We start from the raw sequence: 21,949 nt of genomic DNA, 5'->3' as shown, positions 1-21,949 counted from the left end.
AAATTACTGGTAGACGTTGTACATTCCTAATTGAGTGTGACTCCCCCAAAGAGAAGTGAACTAACATAAATAACAGGCAGTGAACTCAGCAGCTTGCCTGGTATATGAAGCTCTTTAGAGCATTTTCTTTCTAATATTTATCTATTGTGTGTGTGTGTGTGTGTGTGTGTGTGTGTGTGTTCATGTGTGCCATAGTGCCATATATAGAGATCAGAAAATCAGTTCTCTCCTGCTGTCATGTAAATCATGAGTATCAAACTCAGGTCACCAGACTTGGCAGCAAGTACCTTTACCCAGTGAACCATCTCACGTGTCCTCATTTTCTTATTAAAAGTATTACTGTAATTATTAAAGATATATGTGTGCTCCGCATTGCAGCTATGAATAGAAAAAAATCTTAGATAAAGATAAGTAAAGTCTTTCAAGAAGAGGGAAATGTTTGTAAGCACCATTTCTTGCCCATGTAGCCTATGTGAGGTATTGTGTTATGGGAAATTACATCATTATTACTAATTATTTTATTTGCTAATTACAATTATTTATTGCCTTTGAGTCTTTGGCTCTGTGACTTGATGATTTCTCCTGCTAGAGTGAGGTATACGAATGTTGGGCTGGCCATGTGCCTTGGTTTATCTCACAGAACACTAGCTGTGGGACACAAATAAAAGCTCATATGAATTTGTGCTGTTCACCCTGTTTTCTTGCATCTTTGCCACTGTCTTGAGCCCATGTCTCAGCTAATAATAAGTACAGCTTGGTGGTCTGGTTGAGAATGTGCCCCCATAAGCTCTTATGTTTGAATGATTGATTCTTACAGGTAGAATGGTTTGAAGAAGATGAGGAGGTGTGGCCTTATAGGAGGAAGTGTGTCACTGGGGATGGCCTTTGAATTTTCAAAAGCCTTACTCCATCCCAAGTGTGCTCTCTGCCTCCTGATGTGGTTTAAAGGAATGTGTTTGTGTGTCAAATTGTCAAGGCATAGAATCTCATCCTGGTTTTATCTTGATATATACCTAGACATACCTAGACACTGCCTCCATCAGATGGACTTGTGAGCAAGTCTGTATGAGATTTGCTTGATAGTTGACTGATGTGAGAAGGCTCAGTCTACTGTGGGTAGTTGTTGGAAGCCATACAGCTTGGTCTGAATCTTTAGGCCAAACTTGCCAAGCCACAGGGTTATAGAACTGCCCTTTGATTATAAATGGCTTCTAGAAGCATGAGCACTCAGAAGGAACAACATGATCCAGATGTCAATCCTTTGTTCCAACCACAGGCCTCCTTACCTAAGCAACCCTCCCTCCTGCATCCCACCACTTACCCAAACAACATTCCTGCTTCCCACCATTCACCTAGGTAACCCTCCCCCTCCCCACCACCCATGAACTTTTTACCCTGCCAATATCCTCCTTCTATAGTTTTCTAACGTCCTGCTTAAACTAACACCTGGCTCTTGGCCTCTTCTCCCCCTCCCCTTTACCCTATACTACTGACTATATAAGCTAGCCTGGAAAAAATTAAAATTTGCCACTTGATCAGAATCCTGTCTTGTCGTCATTCTGTCACGTCTCTTGTCCCCATTCTCCTCCCTGGACTTCTTGCTCTAGGCTGCTGTCCCAAGGGTTGGGCGGGACCTCCTGCATTAATTGATTGTTATCTGGAAGAACAAGATTAAATAACCCTTTCCTCCTCCAAGGTAGTTTTCTTCAGTGTTCTATGACATCAACAAAGAGAAAACTAGGACAGTCAGACTGACCTGCAACTCCTGTTTTCACTTGTTAAGTATGAGGACTATTGGTATGAGCCACCACATCAACTGGGTATGCTCCCTGTAGTATAGACGCAGGAACTAGTTAGTCTATGAGTACGTGTGATGGCAAACATCAGTAGTAACACTTAAACCTTGTCTGCATACTTCCAAAACCTGTGTTTCTTGGGTATGAGGGATCACAAGTGGAAACTGGAAAGTTACCTGAGGCACAGTGTTTCTTCTATGAAATTGCTTTAGACTACTTTCTTATGGAGCTGAGCATCACTTCTGGTGTTTCAGATGATGTTTGCTGGCCATCTAGGCAACCAAGTAAGTCTTTCCATTGGGCTACAAGATTATAGATGGGCACTCATGTCTGAATTGCCTTCCATCGAATGAAATGCAGAGATATCTCTCCCTTTTGTTTCTGCCCTATGCATCTCCCTTTTGTTTCTGCCCTTTTGTTTTGTCCATGAAATCATATGAGTCACATACTTCTATCTACATCCAGGTGACTCTGAGAGAGTTCCCATGTGGAGACATAGGTGTCTCAGGTCACTTTGTATAACCTAGTCAGCTTGCATTCGAAGTCAAGAAGGAAAATACTAAGCAATTATAAAAACAATCCTGGGATCCTACATCTGTCAGGTTAGCACTGTATTTTACTCCAGCCTAATTACAGTTAGTGTCTGCATAAGTATGTGCCTCTCAGAGTAGAAATAGCCAATTTGCTTACTTCATTGATGTTCTCTGATTATAGTTGACCTAACAAATTAGGATATTTAGTTCCAGACTTACTAAGAGTGCCTCATCCTTAGCTCAAGACTCTTATTTGATAGAACTTTTTGCAGCAGTTGAGAGACATGATGCTACCAGCAACTTGTACTAAAGCATAAAATTAAAACTGAAGTCACAGTTCAGGTACCTGATGGTGAAACTAATTAAAGCAAATCCCAGGCTTTCACAGAACAGGATCTCTATCCTGGTGCTTGCCTTTCCCCCTCTTGGATTTTCTCCTGTCCAGGTATGTTTTCCTATCACATTTAAGTGTGCAAAGAGCTAGAGGAAGAGGGAGAATGGACTTACTTCTACAAGCATGTTCCTGCGAATGCCTCATTCTCATCATTTATAACTCAAGAAGGTAGATTTGTGGGTGTTCTGTTTTGTTTGGAACAGATTTGTCTAGGCTACCCAGACTATTCCCAACTTACAGTGTTTCTCTTGTCTCAGCCACCCGAATGTTGAAATTGTTGGTGTGAACCATTTTTTCTTTTTCTTTTCTTTCCTTTCCTTTTCTTTTCTTTTCTTTTCTTTTCTTTTCTTTTCTTTTCTTTTCTTTCCTGAGATAGCATCTTGCTATATAATGCAGGTTAACCTTACACTTTCAATCCACCTACCTTATACTTTTTAGTGTTGGGACTACAGGCATGAGCCACCATTGCCCTTCTTTAAACACTTGCTAGTGATTTGAGGCTGTGCACAACTTCACCCTTTTCTGTGTCTTCAGCTTGTCTTCCCTGGTCCACTAAGTGCTCCCCAATATTTTCCTTGCATTATCTCTAGCAGTTTTCCCCAGCCAGACTCACTTCTGCCTCACCCTCCCCTACACATTATCTATTAGATGAGAAGTTTCTCATGAGTCAAAGCTGAGATGTAACCCAGCCTCTTCAGTCCAGCCTTTCTGAACTGTCCTGCTCAGATGGCCTTTGCTCTGTCCTCTAACCCCCAGAGCCCTTGAGTGTCCTGTATTCATTATTTCAGATGATATAGACTCCAGATTACCTAAGTTCCATGTGCCCAAGGGCAAGGACAAGTAGATCTTAGTCCCTTTTCATTAGAAGTATGCAGAGAACAGCCTTCTGTGTGTTTCAAGATCATGAAGTACTTTTTGTGTAACATTTCTGTTTAGATAAAGGTTTCAAATATAATTCTTCTCAAAACACAAAGTCTAATGGTGTGAAGGTTATGAGAAAATTCTAGAATACATGCTTTCCATCTTAAATTGTGTACAATACAGATGGTACGTGAGATGCATCGTGGGAAGTATGGATTAGAACTGTTATTTAGCTTTTGCTTCCCCTTGATATTTATAAACAATTATTTCTTACATGTGTTTACAATACTTATAATTTACCAATAAACGAGAACAGGAAGACAGAGTGTTAAAGTTAATAGGTAGCCATGCAGAGAGGACAGAAAGCCAGCAATCACACTGTAGGGTTGGGATACAATTGGAAATGTGTTAAGAGTTATTCTGTTTCCAGTGACTCTAAACTCGACTCTTCTGGACTACCACACCCCTCCCCCGATACAATGTTGCAGATGTTCTTCCAAATGGCTGGTTTTCATCAAAAGAAAATCTGTTGTTCAGTGTTTAGAGTGTTATGTGCCTTTGGCTCAGCCTCCATACTGATTTGCATCTTTACTGACAACCAGTCTCCAGGGTGAGATGAAGACTCCAGCTGAGCTGGTCCTGGGTCTAGCTGTGTTTCCTGCTTTGTGGTGGATGAAATAGGGGAGCAAGAGATTGAGTTTCTGGTAGCAAGGTGGTTCTCAGGAATGGACCAAGTAGCTGCTGCAGTAGACAAGACACACTTTTAATTCCTGTGTTAGTTAATGTTATGTCAACTTAACATAAGCTGGTACCGTTTGTGAAAAGGGACTCTCAATTGAGAAAATGCCCCCTTAGTGGACCTATAGACAAATCTATCAGGAATTTTCTTGATTCACATAGGAGGCACAAGTTCACTGTAGGTTGTCACAACTAAGCAGGTGATCCTGAGATGTAAAAGAAAGCAGGTTGAGCAAACCTTGGGGAGTAAGCCAGCACATCGAATGTCTACATGTTCTCTGCCTCAGTTCCTGCCTCCAGGTTTCTATCTTGAGTTCTTGCCCTGACTTTCTTTGAAGACAGACTGTGATGTGGAACCTTAAGCTAAAATAAACCCTTTCCTCCCCAAGATGATTTTGATCATAGTGTTTTATCATAGCAATAGAAACATAATGAAGACAATTCCTACACCCAATCAATTTCCATAGTCACGACCAATATTAGACATTTTGTATGTACATGTATGGTCCATACCGTCCATAGGAACAGTAAATAATTAAGTTGCTAAATACAGGGCTTTTTTTGGAGACAGGGTTTCTCTGAGTAGTCTTGGATGTCCTAGAACTCACTCTGTAGACCAGGCTGGCTTCCAGTTCAAAGATCCACTTGCATCTGCCTGCCAAGGGCTGGGATTTAAGGTGTATGCCACCATTCCTTTCTGCAAAGTACATTTTTAAGTTGAGGGGTGCAGTTGAATATTTTTAAACTTTAAAAAATGTATTTGTTACTGGATAGAAAGGTGAGATATGCTTTTTCTTCTTATAACTACTGTAATTTTTTTGGAGACATGTTGAAATAACCTCTTTAATTTTATAAAGCATTTATTACTAACATTGAAAGTTGTAATTAACTATTAATGATCAATGTGATCATTTAGTTAAACACTCAGATACATTTTTCAACAATTACAGTAATAAAAAATTCTCCCATCTTTTTCTCAATTGTCCAGCTCCCTTCCCCAGTGGGAATATAATGCTTCTATGGTATCCTTTATGAGATATTTATCTTACTTTAGCTAGCAATGTTAATATTTATTTTTCTACTTTTCTTGGGTAAAATTATCATAATATGTGCAGTAAGTATTTTATACTGTGCTCTGGGATACTTTCAAATTAGCACATGCATCAGCACCTCGGTCTTTATTATATTTTTATTTACTTTGTGTGCTTTTGTCTATGAGTATATGGCACAGTGTATGTGTGGCGGTCAGAGAACAAATTACAGGGGTGGGTTTTTCCCCTTCTACCACATGTGTTTCAGGAATTGAACTCAGTTCTTCAGGCTTGACAGCAGGTACCTTATCTACTGAGCCAGTTTGCTGGCCTTCAGTCTTTATCTTTGCTTTCCCTCACTTGTATATGGCATTTCTAAGCATAGTTGACTTGTATATTTCTCTCCTTTTGACGGAGGTTAAGTCATTTTCACACATTTTAGAATTATTTGTCTTTCTTCCTCCAGGATTTGAATTTCCGTTAAGTTTGTCCAGTTTAAACTTTATATTTTTGTAATGTATGTTAGTATGGTATTCATAAATGTGTGTACATGTGTTTGCAATTGTGTGGACACACATGTATGTGTACAGGTATGTGTGAGTGTGTGTGTGTGAGTGTGTGTGTGTGTGTGTGTGTGTGTGTGTGTGTGTGTGTATGTGTGTGTGTGTGTGTGTATGTGTGTGTGTGTGTGTGTAATTGAGCTTGGATGCTCTCTTCAGTTTCTCTGTACCTTCTGTATTGAGGCAGATTCTCTCACTGAACCCAGAGTTCCTCTCATTAACTAGGCTGGCTGGTGGCCTGCTCTGGAGATTCCCTGTCTCTGTCTCCAACATGCTAGGATTATAGGTTATTTCATAGCATTTTAGTCATGCTAACATTAACAAAGATCTTTGCCCATAAGATGACAATACTTTAAAATATATAAGTATAATGCATATATTACAATATTTCTCTTATCAAAGACTAATTTTACAGTTTGCTTGCATTTGTCTGTATTAATGCAAGTAGTCATCAATAAATTCCAAGTAGAAATACCATGTATCAACCACACTCTACAATTTTTCACAACTAAAAGGGTTTCAATAGCATTAGACAGCATTCAATATTGCTTCTGCTCTGTCCACCAGAGCAGCCAGTAGTCATTTGACAATGCTCAACAGCTAGCTGTTGCTTCCATCCTGGCCAGCCTGTAGCTAAAGTTAGTCACATATTTCTGAGTGACTTGCACCTTGCACTTGTCTCATTTTTTCAATAAGATATTACAACAGAATAAAATGACTATAAGGAATGCATCTATATTAATATACCTACTTATCCTTTACAGAATTCTGTTAGCTAATTCTGAAGTAGAAGTTACAATTATTGCTTAGTTATGGATTGATCATAATTCACTTTTAAAATACACACATATAGACTATATCATAGAGTTAAAAATGGTATCAATTGTACTAAGATAATAGGAAACACTAGATATTTACTAAGGTACTCCTGTGAAAGAGGGGCATTGACAAGGAAACCTGCCAGATTGTGCAATAGAACAAGTGCTATCACATGAGTGTGTGAAGAGGAGATTAAACAAGAAGAACCTTAGGTGGTAGTGAAGCTCAGAGGTAGACTCTCAGCTACAAGGCTGGTCCACAGATGATGTCAAAGGATGTCTCTTGCTGACAACTACCTGCACTTCTTGTAGCAACTTCTCTTCTGAAGGAAGTTGCCTCACCCTGTGTTGGCCATAGCAATTGTGACATAACATCTCTACGAGATGTACTTTTAGAGATTTGAGCCTTAAAAATGGGGGTAGCTATGTTATATGCACAATGGATTCCTCAGCCATAAGGATGGACATGGTCCTATCACTTTTAGCAAAGTAGATGGAACTGGAGGATGTATATTAATTGAAATAAGCCAGACACAGGATAACAAACACAAAACTTCTCATATATGAAAGATAAAGGATGGATCAGAATGTAGTGTATTGTACTAGACCAGTGTTTCTCTTTCTTATGCTGTGGCCCTTAATTACAGTTCCTCATATTGTGGAGACCCCCAACCATAACATTATTTCATTGCTACTTCATATATTAATTTTGCTATTGTTATGAGTTGTAATGAAAATATCTGATATACAGGATATCATATATATGATCCCATGAAAGGATCATTTGACTCTAAAGGGACGTGACCCACAGGTTGAGATTCACTATACTAGAAGCTGGGAGGAAGGAGGTGGGATTGAGCAAGGGCAGTTGGATAATGACTACTTAAATGACTTCTGTAAAGTCACTTAAGTTCCCAATAGCTTATACTTAAGGAAGACCTGGAAGAAAGGAGCTGAGACTCAACATAGGGACAGAGAGAGGGGAATTTGATTTAGTGTAGTCTGATACCTTGCTAATATGTGTAGTTACTATGGTGATAAAAAGATGACTAAATCACTTAGAACATCTTGCTTCTTCAGTATTTTTAGTGATGCTCCAGCTCTGCTCCATTTACTGATGAGCACAACTCTTGGTGAATGGAAACACCTTCCTCTGTTCCTGCTGCTATGACAAAATATCACAGACTGTGTAATTTATAAGCAAAAGAAATTTCTTTCTCACAGCTCTGGTGCTGAGAGGTCTCTGGTGAGGTTACCAGCAGATGTGGTGTCTTGTGTGTCATGGGTGGTGTTTCCCTCATGTGCCTGCAGAGACTGAAGCTGGGTAGCTCTCTGAGCTTCATTTCTGAGGCATTACCAATAGTTGTAATTGTATAGCTCTCCTCATTTGAATTTGTTTCAGTTAGTCCATTGTCCTGAAGTTGAAGGGACACAAACATCAAACCAGGGCAGTGTTGCTTAAAACAGGAAACCAGCACAAGCAACATCTTCGCATTTCCCCCAGTATTTCAAATGCTGTAAAGTTTGCTTGCAAACTCTGACTTTGAGTGGCTTGATAACCCTTTTCATGTGGGTAGCACCACTGTGGCTTCTGACTGAAGCTAACATCAAATTCAAGCATGGGTTGACAAGTACACTGTGTTATCCCAAAGCAGTTAATGGCAGCTCTAGTTTTCTGTTGAGTGCTGTGCAACTGCTGTTTACAACTGGCACAAGGGTGTCATCCAGCTCTCACCCATAAAGCAGTAGAGTTCTCTCGTTATCAGCAAGTGAATTAAAGCCCTGTAGGAGGAAAACACCTCGGGTCACACTTGGAGCAAGCTGCAGAATTCAGAGTGGCACCTAAGTAATCTCAATCCATACTGTGCTTCCTTCGATGGTGAGGGAAGACAATGTTTTCCATAACTCTGTGTGTGTGCATGTGTGTGTGTGTGTGTGTGTGTGTGTGTGTGTGTGTGTGTGTGTGTGTGTGTAAATAGAGTTAATGTATCCTAAGTTGAAACAATTACATATACTTATGTGGTCTAAGGGCCTGAAGCTGTTTGGTAGGAAGCTGGGGGTGGATCTTGAAGGAGTTGAGGGGGGGGATGACTGTGATGAAAGCACACTGTATGGAATTCTCTAAGAACTAATACAATACCATTTTAAGAAAAATAAAGGAAAAGGGTAGAGAGCTAAGTTTATTGAAACTTCTTTTATCACCTTATAATTTTAACTATTCTAAAGTTGAAAGTGTCAGTGTTTTAAATTCGTAGCACACCTACCTAGAGAATGTGAGCAAGCTTTATTGCATATCATGCCAATTAGAGTAATGTACGAACGAGGAAAATGAGTGCATACTATACAGTTTTATGAAAAGAACTGGCTGTGTTTTCTCTCTGTCGGGTTCAACATTTTGGATATCTAGCTCTTCTTTAGCAATTTCTGCCCACTAGCACTTTTAAAAATTACTATCAACAGAAGAATTTTCTAAGAATCTATAGTATAGTGTTAAGCAGAAATTATATGAAATGGAAATTAGGGCTGATGTTCAACGTACATTAACTGGAAGTTGTTTCACTAAATGACTGTGTGTGGGGGTGTGTGGGTGTTTGTGTGTGTGTGTTTATGTGAAGTCCAGTGGTTGTCCTTGGGTGTTATTCCCCAGCTACCACCCACCTTGTTTGTTGAGATAGTGTCTCTCACATAATTCAGGACTCATCAATTCAACTAGAATGGGTGGCTAGCTAGCTGTAACAATCTCTTTCTCCTCCCTAGAGCTGGGCTTACAAGAGTGAGCCATCACTCTTGACTTTCTCCTTCTCCTCTTCCTCCTCCTCCTCCTCCTCCTCCCCCTCCTCTTCCTCCTCCTCCTCCTCATTCTTGTGTTCTGGGGCTGATCTTAGATCCTCATGATTGTGTAACAAGGACTTGGCAGACTGAGATGTCTCCCAGCCCCCACATCACAATTGAAGGGTATGACCAAGCATCATTGTTAGTTTGCATCAGACAATCACTTCTGTGATAGAGAAGCTACATTTTACTAATACTTTCTTAATGATTTTCATTTGGAAGTACTTAAATCATAGTCAGCTAGTACAGAGAAAGCAGAAGGAACTTCTAGGGCCTTCTATGATGCTTTTTTAATTTTGCACTTTGTCCTTGTTGATTATTATTAAAATTGACATAGTTACAGCACATTCTGCCTTTTCAGTTTTAGACAAGTGGTCTTTGAAAAAAAAATTTTGGTGCTGATGGCTTTATTCCCAGTTTTCTTCATCCACGTACACACATACACCTATAATTAGTATATGGCATTATGCTGATATGTTTTAAAAGATTGCATAGATAACTAGCATTTTAAGTTTATTCCTGAACATTCTGTTATGTACTATTGTTATCAGGAGTGGAAATCTTTTAAATTAAAACAGTCCTTTCTATTTAGAGAGCTGTTGACTGCATGTTAGCTTTATCTTTGAGGGTTTAGAGTTTATCTTTACAGAGTTCCTTAGTTGTGGAGTTTACTTGAGAAGATGTTTCTAAGTTTATTCACTCCCAATATTTCTCTCAGCAAAGAACCCATGACTTTGGAAATTGCTTTATTGTTTGTGGGATGTTATTATTGTCTGTGCTCATAATCCTGTTCTGAGAAGAGACAGCACTTTACCTGGTGGCGCCTCTCATTTGCTTTTAAAGTGTGACCCCCACCCTCTGGGTCATGCTTTACACTCATGTTTCATATTTTTGGGTTCTACATTGAACCAGTCACCAGTAGATATAAGGGGTAGAACAACTCTCCAAGCCCACTGGAAGCATTGGAGTGGAGGAACAGTGTGCAGTGCCTGGGCTGTGATATAAGAAGGAGTCTGCCCAGGTTGAAGATGCTAATTGGCCTTTTCCCTTCTAAAGATACTTAAGAGGCCTAAATACTTAACACATTGGATTGCTAATTTGTTGTATGTCCTGGAGCACCATGCACCATGTGCCAGGAAGCACTGGCCTCTCTAAGGAATTTGGAGAACATTTGTAGTGAACATGGTCCCAATTTACACTGGGGAGCAGCATCACTCCAGCCAAACTGTGGACTGGCCATAAGAAAAAAATGTTTATGTTGTGTTCATATAAATGTCAGGGTAGTTGGTTTTGCAGCATAGTTGCAGCAATAGCGGATGAAAACACCACGCTACCCTCCCCATTCTACTTTCTCATGTGTAACAACACAACCCCTCTATTTGTGACTCTATCTTTATTTCTCTGGGTCACCTGGAACACACAAAGAATTCTAACATGTCTCTTTCTTTCTATGACCTCTGTCCTGAAGTTTAAGCTAGGGAACAATAATCTCATTCAGAGTATAAAATATTGTGAATCTGAGGACATGAGAAACTGAATGTATAATCTTGGATATCAAGGTAGAAAGGTAAAAGTTTGTGCTATGCCCCAAAAATTTAGTCATTACTTCCACAATTGTTTCTCATTCCTTAGAAAAGCAGAAACCAGCATAGGCACTTTTCTGGGAGTATGGTAGCATAAATAGACAGGCTTTATGGTGGCTGATTGTGGCTCTTTGGAATGCCTTCTTTGTGCTCATACAGAGGATTACCTGCCTCAGATGTAATATCATCTATTCAAGTAGATACCGTGAAAAAGAGAACCTTAGATGCAGTGGAATATTATTTTAAAATGTGTTACATTTGTTTATGCTGTGGAACATTTGTTTAATGATGCAAAGGTGTGCTGCATTCTTCTATGTTGCATTTGTTTAACTCTGAGAGCTGTGTTACTTTGCCTGTCTAAAATACCTGATTGGTCTAATAAAGAGTTGAATGGCCAGTATCAAGGCAGGAGAAAGGATAGGTAGGGCTGGCAAAGCAGAGAGAATAAAAGGAAGGAGAAATATGGGGATAAAAAGGATAGAGGAGAAAGAAAAGAAGTGGCCAGCTATCCAGCCTCACAGCCAGAAACAGAATAAGGAGGAAAGAAAAGTTATACAGAAATAGAGAAAGGTAAAAGCCCAGAGGCAAAAGGTGAATGGGATGATTTAAGTTAAGAAAAGCTTAGCTAGCCAAACTAAGACCAGTCATTCCTTAGAAATAATAAGATTCTCTGTATGATTTACTTGGTTACTTGTGGCAGGCCCCACAAAGAACAAAAAACAACTACGTTTATTATATCCCTCCCGACTTGGTCCTTGTGTAGTTACTATAAATATTGCATATCATTTTGCAGTTTTTATTTTTGAATTTCTCTAATGTGTTTAAGATAATCAGAGTTATTGCAAATCTCTACCAAGATTTGCCTAAGTGGAGATGTGATAGAGAAAACAACAGCAAAAAACAAAACAGGCAATGTAAATATTCTTTACAGTATGACCTGGTACAGCCTTAATGGTATAGTGGTGTGTGTAGCTACATTCCAAACAGCATGGCTCTGGTAAATTATGAAACAACAAACAACAAGAACAACAGAAATTAACATCAAGCATTCTTATCACTTGCATCTCAGTCACAGCCCCAATGATCTGGGTGAATAGAATGCTAGAGAAATCCATCCGTTTATAGGATGCTTCATTAGGTGGAAAAAATTTTGCTTCTCCACATATAGACCCAAGGTCTATGTGACACATAACTCCACATTCTCTGAGTTCTCCAGACTTGGCTTCCATCCCATCTCCTTGTCCTTCTCCAAGCCTCAAAACTATTCTCTGGCCCACTCCCCTGTCAGATCCTAACATTGCCTGTTCCTTGCTTTTGAGTGCTACATCTAAGCACTAAGATGAGTGGCATGAATAGTCTCCATGGAAATAATGTCTTTTATCTGCCGAAGTTCATACTGTAAGACTCATATGTGAATATGTGAAGGGTATTTCTTTTGGCATGCCTCTCAAAAGTGCTGATTACTCAGCTTGTGGGCTTGGATAGCAGACCCACACTGGAGTGCTGAAATGCTGTTGCTGATATTTTGTTCTGGGTCATTGTAACATATCCTTTTGAAGAATGTTTTATTAGTGAATGAGTCATGATGGTGAGAACTTTATAGTCTTTTGAAGGTGGGTGTCAATACTCTGCATTCTGTCTGTACTACAGAGTGCATACTTTGGTGATGTCTCAAAAGCCCATACTTCTGGGGTTTTGTGAGTAGAGACTTTGCTATATTGATAGAGTGGCTTTGGGGAAACATAGAGGTCAGTTTCTCTGTTTCAGAAACCAGCAAAGTGTGGCCTGAAATTCATGGTGTCTTCTCATTTGGTTTCTCAGAAGGGCTCTTTTCACTGTCCAGCACTCTCCCTAAATCAGTTGTCTTAAGCTCCAACAAGCATCAGATTCAGCCAGGGGATTTGATGAATAGCAGAATACCCTCGATTACAAAGTTTATCTTGTAATGCCAGGTGGGTCTGGGGAGAGACTTGAAAATTTGCCATTCAAACGTGATGCTGTCACTTCCTCTGCTTCAGAGACCACACTTTGGCCACCACTGGTTCAAACCAATTTGTAGTTTCTCAGGTCTAAAACTTAATTCTATGGGACCACTATTATCATCACTAGCCACTGCCCTGTTTCCTGGCATCCATTTTTTCCATCTTCACCTATCAAAGATCAGTGTTCTTTCCTTTGCATAGATTATTTCAAATCTGCCTCATCCACAAAGCTCCCCAAATGGCTTCTAATCACCTAGCCTGCATCCTTCCCTCAGTTCCCATTGCTACCCTTACAACAAAGGACAGAATCTTAATCTTTTCTCTTTCATCTTTATTTTTAAATTGCTTCTCAAGGAGCTTAGAGTAGATTTCTTCAGTGAGTTCCAAGTACACACTCACATTCATGCTCCTGCCTGTCCTTTTATCTACCTCATTTCTATAAATCTAATACCAAGTGTGCTGAGGCCCAGTGTGTACATTTCCCAGGCTTTTGGCACTGTGACCTTGGCTCAAACTGTGTCTATGGTAGCAAAGGGGCAGTGCTTATTCATGGTTTGTTGAGCCAGAGTCTCTTCTTTAGCATTGTGTTTAATTAAACTTTTATAAAGCAATTTGTGACAGGAAAGGGGATCAGTTTTAAATAATCCAAATTTAATTAGAAGCTCTGTGTATTAAATTTGAGCTTTCTTCTTTCTTTCTTTCCTTCCTTCCTTCTTTCTTTCTTTCTTTCTTTCTTTCTTTCTTTCTTTCTTTTTCTTTCTTTCTCTCTTCCCTTTCTGACAATAGCTCTGTCTCACTCTTTCGGCAACAAGCTCTGCCCCCTTCTCACCACAAGCCCTTTTTTGGCCAATTTTCTCTGTTGACTATTAAGACCAAGGGCCGAATTCCCAGAGACTTCATTTCTCATGGTCGCATGTGGCTGGGTGGTTACACAGACATCCAATTATCAGAGCATCCTAATGAGCTAATGACTGCCCAGGGCATTCTCTTGGGAGGGGCTTAGGGACTCCTCTGGAAGGGTTTCTGTCTGTCACCTGCTCAGACATGGGATGAGCCTTGCAATCACACATTCTCTCAAGCAGTGTCAACAGAGAGGGGTTTCCTTGGCAATGCCTTTTCTCAGTAGTTGAAAACTTGCCTTTCCCACCCTTGTCCAGGGTGGCAAATTGCCAGGATGTTGTGCCCAGAGTTAGCTTCTTGATTATCTAGTAAGAAAAAAAAATGTGCCCGGCCGGTTACTGTGGGAAATACTAGAAATAGTAGTTTTCAAATTGCTGAAAATTCTGACAACTATATTTCATCTACATGTTTGTTCACTTTGTTGAAGCAAATGAAGTAGGCATGCTATTTGGGAGTCATCATACTTAATGCTATTATAATTTATTTATAGAAAAATTAGGAATCATTTTTTGCTAATTCTTCCTCCCACCCCCACAAAAAACCAAATAACTCCAAAAATTCAGATCTCCCCTTTTAATATATATGAATATGAGTTGTTCACTGTGCATCAAGCCTTTGGACAAGGGTAGTGTCTTTATTTGACTTTTCTGGAGTTTGCAAGTCTAGCTTTGGAGACTTAAATACCATGTCTGTGTGACATTTCTAATTCTAAGGAGGTGTTTAGAGCAGAACTTGAAGCACAGTTGAACTGGAAGATTGAGGAAAGAAGCTAATGGGATATTTGAGTAAGAACTATACTGTTCACAAACAATCCGAGTGTTGGGGTAATGCCATTCATCAGTAGGAAGGGGCATTGTTTGGCCTGGGAGGTCCTGCCTGGATCCTTAGTCACCCAGAATATGTGGTATGCCTGGTGGGTACTGCTATGGGGATGGGGAGTGGAGATATATGGAAACTTACGTTATCTCTAATGGAAAATATATATACTTGACCTACCTTCCCCCCCCTCCTCCCTCCTCCTCCCTCCATCCCTCCCTCCCTTCCCCTCCCTCCCACTCCCTCCCTCCTTCCCTCCCTCCCTCCCTCCTTTCTTTCCTGTTTCAAGCTGGTGGACACCAATGCACTGTTTAACTAGGTGCTTGTGACCTCCCCAGGGAGACTGTCTGACCAAAGCAAGCATCTAAGGTCTTTTGGATTCCTTCCCTTGATGAGGTCACCCTAAGGTTCTATCAGCTGTTTATTCATCAACTTGTAATAAAAACTGGATCTCCTGGAGGCTATGTAAACAGAAATTAAGAAGGAAGCATTCCACATTTTAGAGAGAAGATTACACACTAGACATTGCTGCTACTGTATAAAGTAAAGGGCAAGGACAGTGCAGCAGTGGATGCTTTGATTGAGATAAATATGTATAATTTCCTCATTTTTGCAGTGTTCTCTGTTTATTCTTTGTCCTTTGCAACCACAGAAGGAATAAAAATACACTCTAACATAAGGTCCACTTATGTTATAAATGTTGTACATCCAGTTCTGCGAGCTCTTTGTTGATGTGTGCCATTACACTTTAGGTAATCTGGGATTAAGTTTTCTTACCAGAGGAGGCATGAAGTGAATCATGATTTATTTATTTGTTTGCTTTTGTGGTGCTTCTGGATCAAATCTAGGGCCTGGCACTTTACATAGAAGTACTGCATTTGCAAGCCAAACCCTCTGCTCTTGAACTCGCAGGAACACTGTATGGTGGAAAAAACATGGATGTATAAATTGGGCACCCATGGGTTTAAATCAGTTTTGTCATTGAGGCCTGTGTGACCCTGGGAAAGGTGACCAACCTTGTCTCATTTGTAGTCACTTCTATTTTCAGGAGAATGTTCAATGAATGCCCCATCTTTAATTTAACTCTGCCTGATTCCTAACAGGCTGTTCTGCCTTTACTTATGATTGTTTCATTGGCAAAGCTAAAACATACAAATTCTCTTCCAGCTTTAGCCACTAGGAATTCTTAGTTAGTTCTTCTAATATATATACATATATATGTTTATACGTATATATATTCTTAGTTGTTCTATAATATATATATATATAATACAGATTATTTTATTATAACATATATTTATGATATTATTTTATTATAATAAATAATGTATTGTTATTTCTCTATAATAATATAACATACAATATAGTATGTATTGCAGAACCACTTAAGGCTTCTTTCTATCTATCTATCTATCTATCTATCTATCTATCTATCTATCTATCCTATCTCTCTCTCTCTCTATCTATCTATCTATCTGCCTATCATTTAAACTAAAGCATTTTAAACTAAATTTTCTGCATTCCAGTTTCTTATTTTTCACTTACCATCCTTTATCTGTTCCAGGATTCCATCAAGGAAAGCACATTGCATTTGATCCTATCTTCTTAGGGTCTTTTTGGCTGTGACAATTTTTTATGTTTTACCACTTTTGATTAATGTGGTGGTTTTGAGGAATACTAGGTAGGTGCCCCTCTGTTGGGATTTCTCTGCTGTATTCCCATGGTTGAACTGGGGTTATGGATTTTGGAGACTATCCAGAGAAGAACTGCCATTCCCATTATGTTGTATTGAAGACCTACATTGTCAACATGATTTATGACTGTTCACATTGACCTTGATATCTGACTGAGGTAGTGTCTGTCAGATTTCTCTGCCAGAAAGTTATATTCTTTTCTCTCCTTACGCGAGATACATTTTGAAAAGAATTCAGTATGTGCTCTGCATGGTTAAGGAGTGGGGAAGTCTGCTTTCTCTCCTTGAGAGTATCTCCAAGTGTTAATTGAAATACTTACACGGAGTCTTTAAACAATGTTTCTGGTATAACTTTTCTATGGTATAAATGAACTATTTGTTTTATTGTGTGTAAATTTATACTAGGGAGATTAGATGCTCCGTAATTTGGTAGATACTTATATTAATTCATAATAGGCATATTTGTAATCTAATGTTACCTACTTTTTAGCTTTTACACCGTTGGTAATTTAGTAAGCCTGGTTCTATTTCCCCTGCTTGCCTGAAATAACATTATTTCTGTTGAAATGTGTCAGAAATAGTAACACTACTTAAAAGTTACTTCTCATTCTTAATATATCTCTCAATTTCTACATGATGAAATATTTCTCAGTTTTTTGATAGTTGACCAGGAAAAATGGAAGTCTCATCTCGTTTCAAAGAAAAATTGACCACTAAACACAGGAGGCAAACCATACATAAAGTGAAGGAAACATTTGCCATGATAATTACTAGTTCATTTCTCACATGGTAGAGCTGTGTTGCATCCCATTAAGTGTGAGAATGAATAGAAGCAGAGAAAAGTTTAAGGTTACATGGGAAACAAAATACTTCCAGTTTTAATTACTAACTACAGGTCCTTTTTAAATTTATTTTTATTTTATTTTATTTTTGGATTCAGAAGGGGTTCCAGGTCTCCTGGACATGATTAAGTTTGGTGTATGGGCTTGCCAGGCTGTCTCCTTCTTCCTTTTGAGAACTGCTTGAAATGACTGGAGAGGTCAGACATGAAAACAGGTGATGAAAATATTTGGCGGGGGGGGGGGCGCGGGACGCACAAAGAGTAATTCTCTGCCTTTGCCAGCAGTTCTGTTTAGTGACCTGCAGAAGCTGGCCCAGCTTTAGATATTGCAAGATGGTGGAGCAAAGCTCACTGTTTACAGGACCATATCTTTTAAGTAACTATTGTATTTTCATTGAAAGGTTTTTATACTAGTTTGTTGTAGCACCTGGTCCTTGAACTGAATAAGAAGACCTCAGGTGGTTGCTAAGAAGTACACAATGAAAAGATATTGCAACCTGGAGGGGAGAATGGCTATTTTCTCTTTTCGAATGAAGATTTCTATGCATTTCAAAGTCAACAACAAAGCTTTAATACATTTATTCCAACAAGCATTCTTCAAGAAAAGCAATTTTAAAAAGAAATTCAATTTGCATAACCTGAAAAATCCTTGTGTACTCACAGCCAATATTCGCTTTCTTTGTTTTATACATCATTATTTGTACAACTTTGGGGATGTTTCTATTTTGAAGGCCGTGTTACATTTCCGATTATTTTCTACTTTCTACCATTTGAAGGAAAATGAAGACTCAGACTCTTGCTATGTCACCTATTTTGATAGAACATAAACTGATACAAAACATGATTAAGCTGCTTTCAAGCTATTTCTAAGGTATCACAGAAATCTTTACATCTGACACTAAAAAGGGAGGGATGGCTGGATGGTGAGTTAAAAGTTCTACCCCAACTGAAAATAATAGAGTCTCTCTGTTTCACAGACTTCAAGCTTTGCCACCAGCTCTTCAGCATTTTACCTATATCATCTCACAGGTTTTGAATGTGAACCAGAACCTACTTTTTGGTTTTTATGTTATTAGGTCATCAAGAATTCTAACTCAGTGGATTTGCCACACACCAAATATTTGTAACTCCTTTCTCTCTCTCTCTCTCTCTCTCTCTCTCTCTCTCTCTCTCTTTCTTTCTTTCTTTCTTTCTTCCTTCTATCCTTCCTTCCTTCCCTCCTTCCTTCCTTCCTTCCATTCTTCCTTCCTTCCTTTCTTTACTTCTTCCCTTCCTTCCTTTCTTTTTCCTTTCTTTTCTTCTTCTTTTCCTTCATTCTTTCTTTCTTTCCACTGTCTGTGTCTATCTCTCATTATCTCCCTCCCTCCTCTGTCCTCCTTTCTTTTTTCCCCTTTTAATTGAAAATAGATTCTTCTCTCATACAATTCTTCCCAACCACAGTTTCCCTCCCTGTACTCCTCCCAGCTTCCCACCTCTTATGCTCTCCCCTAAGATTTCAATCTTAGAATTGATTTGATCTGAGCCTCAGATTAAGATTCTGAACATTTATTATTGGTTGACATATTGAGATAGGGCCTCACTCTCTAACTCAGGCTTACATGGAACCAACTATGTACCAGAGGCTGACCTGGAACTCATGGCAATCCTCCCTCCTGCCTCAGCCTCCATATCTCTGAGAAGCTTAGAATAATAAAGGCAGGGTAATGGTGTCCTGAAGAATCACTTTGTAACTTTTTTTTTTTTTTCCGAGACAGGGTTTGTGTAGCTTTGGAGCCTGTCCTGGCACTCACTCTGGAGACCAGGCTGGCCTTAACTCAGAGATCCGCCTGCCTCTGCCTCCCGAGTGCTGGGATTAAAGGTGTGCGCCACCAACACCTGGCATATCTTTTATTTTTATTTTTTACTTTTTCCAGCATGCTTGGGACACTCCACCATAAGGAGAAAATGAAGAACCTGTCTGTCAAGCAAAGCAACTTTATTAACTCACAGTAGTTAATAGGGAAATGGCAAGCTTTCGTAGTATCTCCGAAGAGGAAGCATCTCAGGGTGAATAGATATGGGTCTCAGTGAGTAGTTTTGTTTTGGGTGTTTAAGTCAGGAAACAGCCCTAGAAGCTTGTTCAGCATGGTGGTGCACACCTTTAATCCCTGTGCTCAAGAGGTTTGAGGTCAGCCTTGTCTAGAAAGCGAATTCCAGGACAGCTAAGACTACACAGAGACACCCTTTCCTGAAAAACAAACAAAAATAGATCCAGAGGCTTTGAGCAAAAGATATGTCACAATGACAGTACTGAGACATTCTCAGCATTTTATTCACAAAAGGAAAATGCACATGGTCTCCAGACAGAGACTGTGTTCAGTCCTCTGCACACACATCAAACTCCCGACATGCCCTGTTGGCTCCACTCCTGCTGCCTTCGAAGCCGTCACCATCTTCTACTACACTCTATACCCTAGTGACTTTCTCAGGGTTTCTGTAGCTTTTTCTTTTATTATTTTTATTTTCTTTCTCAACCTCTGGCTTCTGCTTCCATGGTGCTGAGATTATATGTGTGCACTAACCAATTTACCTTTTCTTTTGCTTTTCTAAAGTGCATGCATGCTCTAGAGCTGGGCTCTCAATGTTCCTAGTGATGCCGCCCTTTTAGTACAGTTCCTCATGGTGTGACCCTCAACTATAAAATTATTTTTGTTGCTACTTCATAACTGTAATTTTGTTACTGTTGTGAATCATAGTGTAAATATCTGTGGTTTCCAGTGGTCTTAAGTGAGCCGGGAAAGCATCATTCGACCCCCAAAGGAGTCGTTTGTGAACCACAGGTTGAGAACCCCTGTTCTGCATCATTACTGACTATCGTTCACTTACTTAAATCTTTAAAAAGTTTCATAGTCACCTGCCGAGCAAATGATATCCATTGCCTCTTAGCCTAAACCCACTGCAGCTTGGAGCTTTATCTTAGAAAATACTACAGCTAAGGACTGCATGGAGCAGTGCCTTTTTCACACAGGGAAGGAAATCGTTTCCCTGGGGCTAGCAGGTCCATTCCAGCAGTCAACAGAGGGCGATTAGCTTTTATGCACACCTCTTGTATGTGTCTAGTGGGAACAGAGAACAGCAAGGTTGACCAGCTGCCCTATTACTTTACCTACTTGACAGCGGCAAACAGAGCATATTGGACCAGAAACAGGGAAAGGTATTCTTACACAGGGTGATAGGTTATGAAGACTCTTCCTATCAAGAAGATTGCATTTGACCACCAAGGTCCGTTCTTGTATAGTGGAGAAGGGCTGTCTACAAACTTCAAGAACGAGACTGCCTCTCTTAATGGCATGTCTGATGAACCCCAAACTTCTTACACTGATGTAGAAAGCCAAGACATCACCTGACCTACTGACTTTTACATCAATTCCCAACACTTGTTCTCTTCCTGGGTCTAGTACTGTGTTCTTTCTGGCTACAAGAGTCTTTTCCTGTTCCTGCACAACAGCCCAGGTGGATTTCATTTCCCAGTCTTGGAATGATTGGCTCCTTTTAATTGAAATCGCATCTCAAAGATCATTTAATCAGAATGAACTACCTCAGCTACTGAATTTAAAATTGCCAACTCTTGGTCATGTTGATTCTATGGCATGATTCTACTTTCTTCATACCATTAACCATTACTTGAAATTGTTCTGCTCACTTGCTCATTCACTTTTTAAATTTGTGTCCCCTCTATAGAATGCAAGCAGGGACCTCTGTCTCTTTGCTGAATGCTATGTCCTCAGTGCCTAGATCATCACTTCAAATACAGTAAGCATTCACAAACATTGTTTTACTTTGGTTGTGGGGGTTTAGGGACCATTACCAAGCATTGCAGGAACAAGTGTAAGTTAGATATAGTTTGATAGTCCCTCCCTCCCTCTCTCTCATGAAATGCAACAGCCACATTTATACCTCTGAGTATCCCGTAGCTTTGCTTGCATATTTGAAAAAACATATATACAAGAATATCTGTGCACAGGGCAGTTAGTATAGCAAGCGTGAGGCTGCTGCCTTCCAAGTTTAGCTCTTGGCTATTATTTAGGTATTGACTGGTAAGTGACTGCCTGCACTGATAGGAAACATTCTATAAGTGATAAGGTTGTCCTGCCACTTGGTAATGGAATTTCCTTCATTTGAAATGTTGATGGATGCTTGACAGGGAGTACCTAGATTGACTTCTGAGTACTAAGTTTTTACTACATTTTCCTGGGTGGGAACATTGGACAAGAAAGCAAACTCTGTGTGTCTTCAGATGGAAGGAAGAAGACCCACATGTATGGATCTCTCCCCTTGCTGATTCTGTCAAGCCTTCTTTTTCTATACTAAACGTTACACATTAGAACAACTATTTTCTGAGCTTCTTCACCTTCTGAAGAATCAAGGGATATATCAACAACTTGGGACCTTTTAGAGATTCATTACAATTACTTTTTCAGGAAAATATTAAAGCATTCGAAATACTCATATAAAAATGAACAGTGACATACACAGAGGTATACTACAGAGTTTTCCTGTGTGGGGCCATCCTATACACTGATCTGAAAATA

General features: G+C 39.5%; 1 long non-coding RNA gene across 5 annotated transcripts in view; it reads left to right on the top strand.

The window, feature by feature from the left end:
* LOC103161027 overlaps positions 1-21,949 on the top strand; it is a 235,096-nt gene that overhangs the window by 6,568 nt on the left and 206,579 nt on the right. For 4 of the 5 annotated variants that reach the window (XR_003484489.1, XR_003484486.1, XR_003484484.1 and 1 more), the window contains exon 3: positions 21,099-21,170. The exons of the other annotated variant lie outside the window; for it this stretch is intronic. This is a non-coding gene — a long non-coding RNA (uncharacterized LOC103161027). The remainder of the gene's footprint in view (positions 1-21,098; positions 21,171-21,949) is intronic. 5 annotated transcript variants of the gene reach the window in all.

Source organism: Cricetulus griseus, chromosome 4 (assembly GCF_003668045.3).
Source record: "Cricetulus griseus strain 17A/GY chromosome 4, alternate assembly CriGri-PICRH-1.0, whole genome shotgun sequence".
NCBI lineage: Eukaryota > Metazoa > Chordata > Mammalia > Rodentia > Cricetidae > Cricetulus > Cricetulus griseus.
Note: the sequence above shows the minus strand (reverse complement) of the source record. Positions and strands in the feature narration are given on the sequence as shown.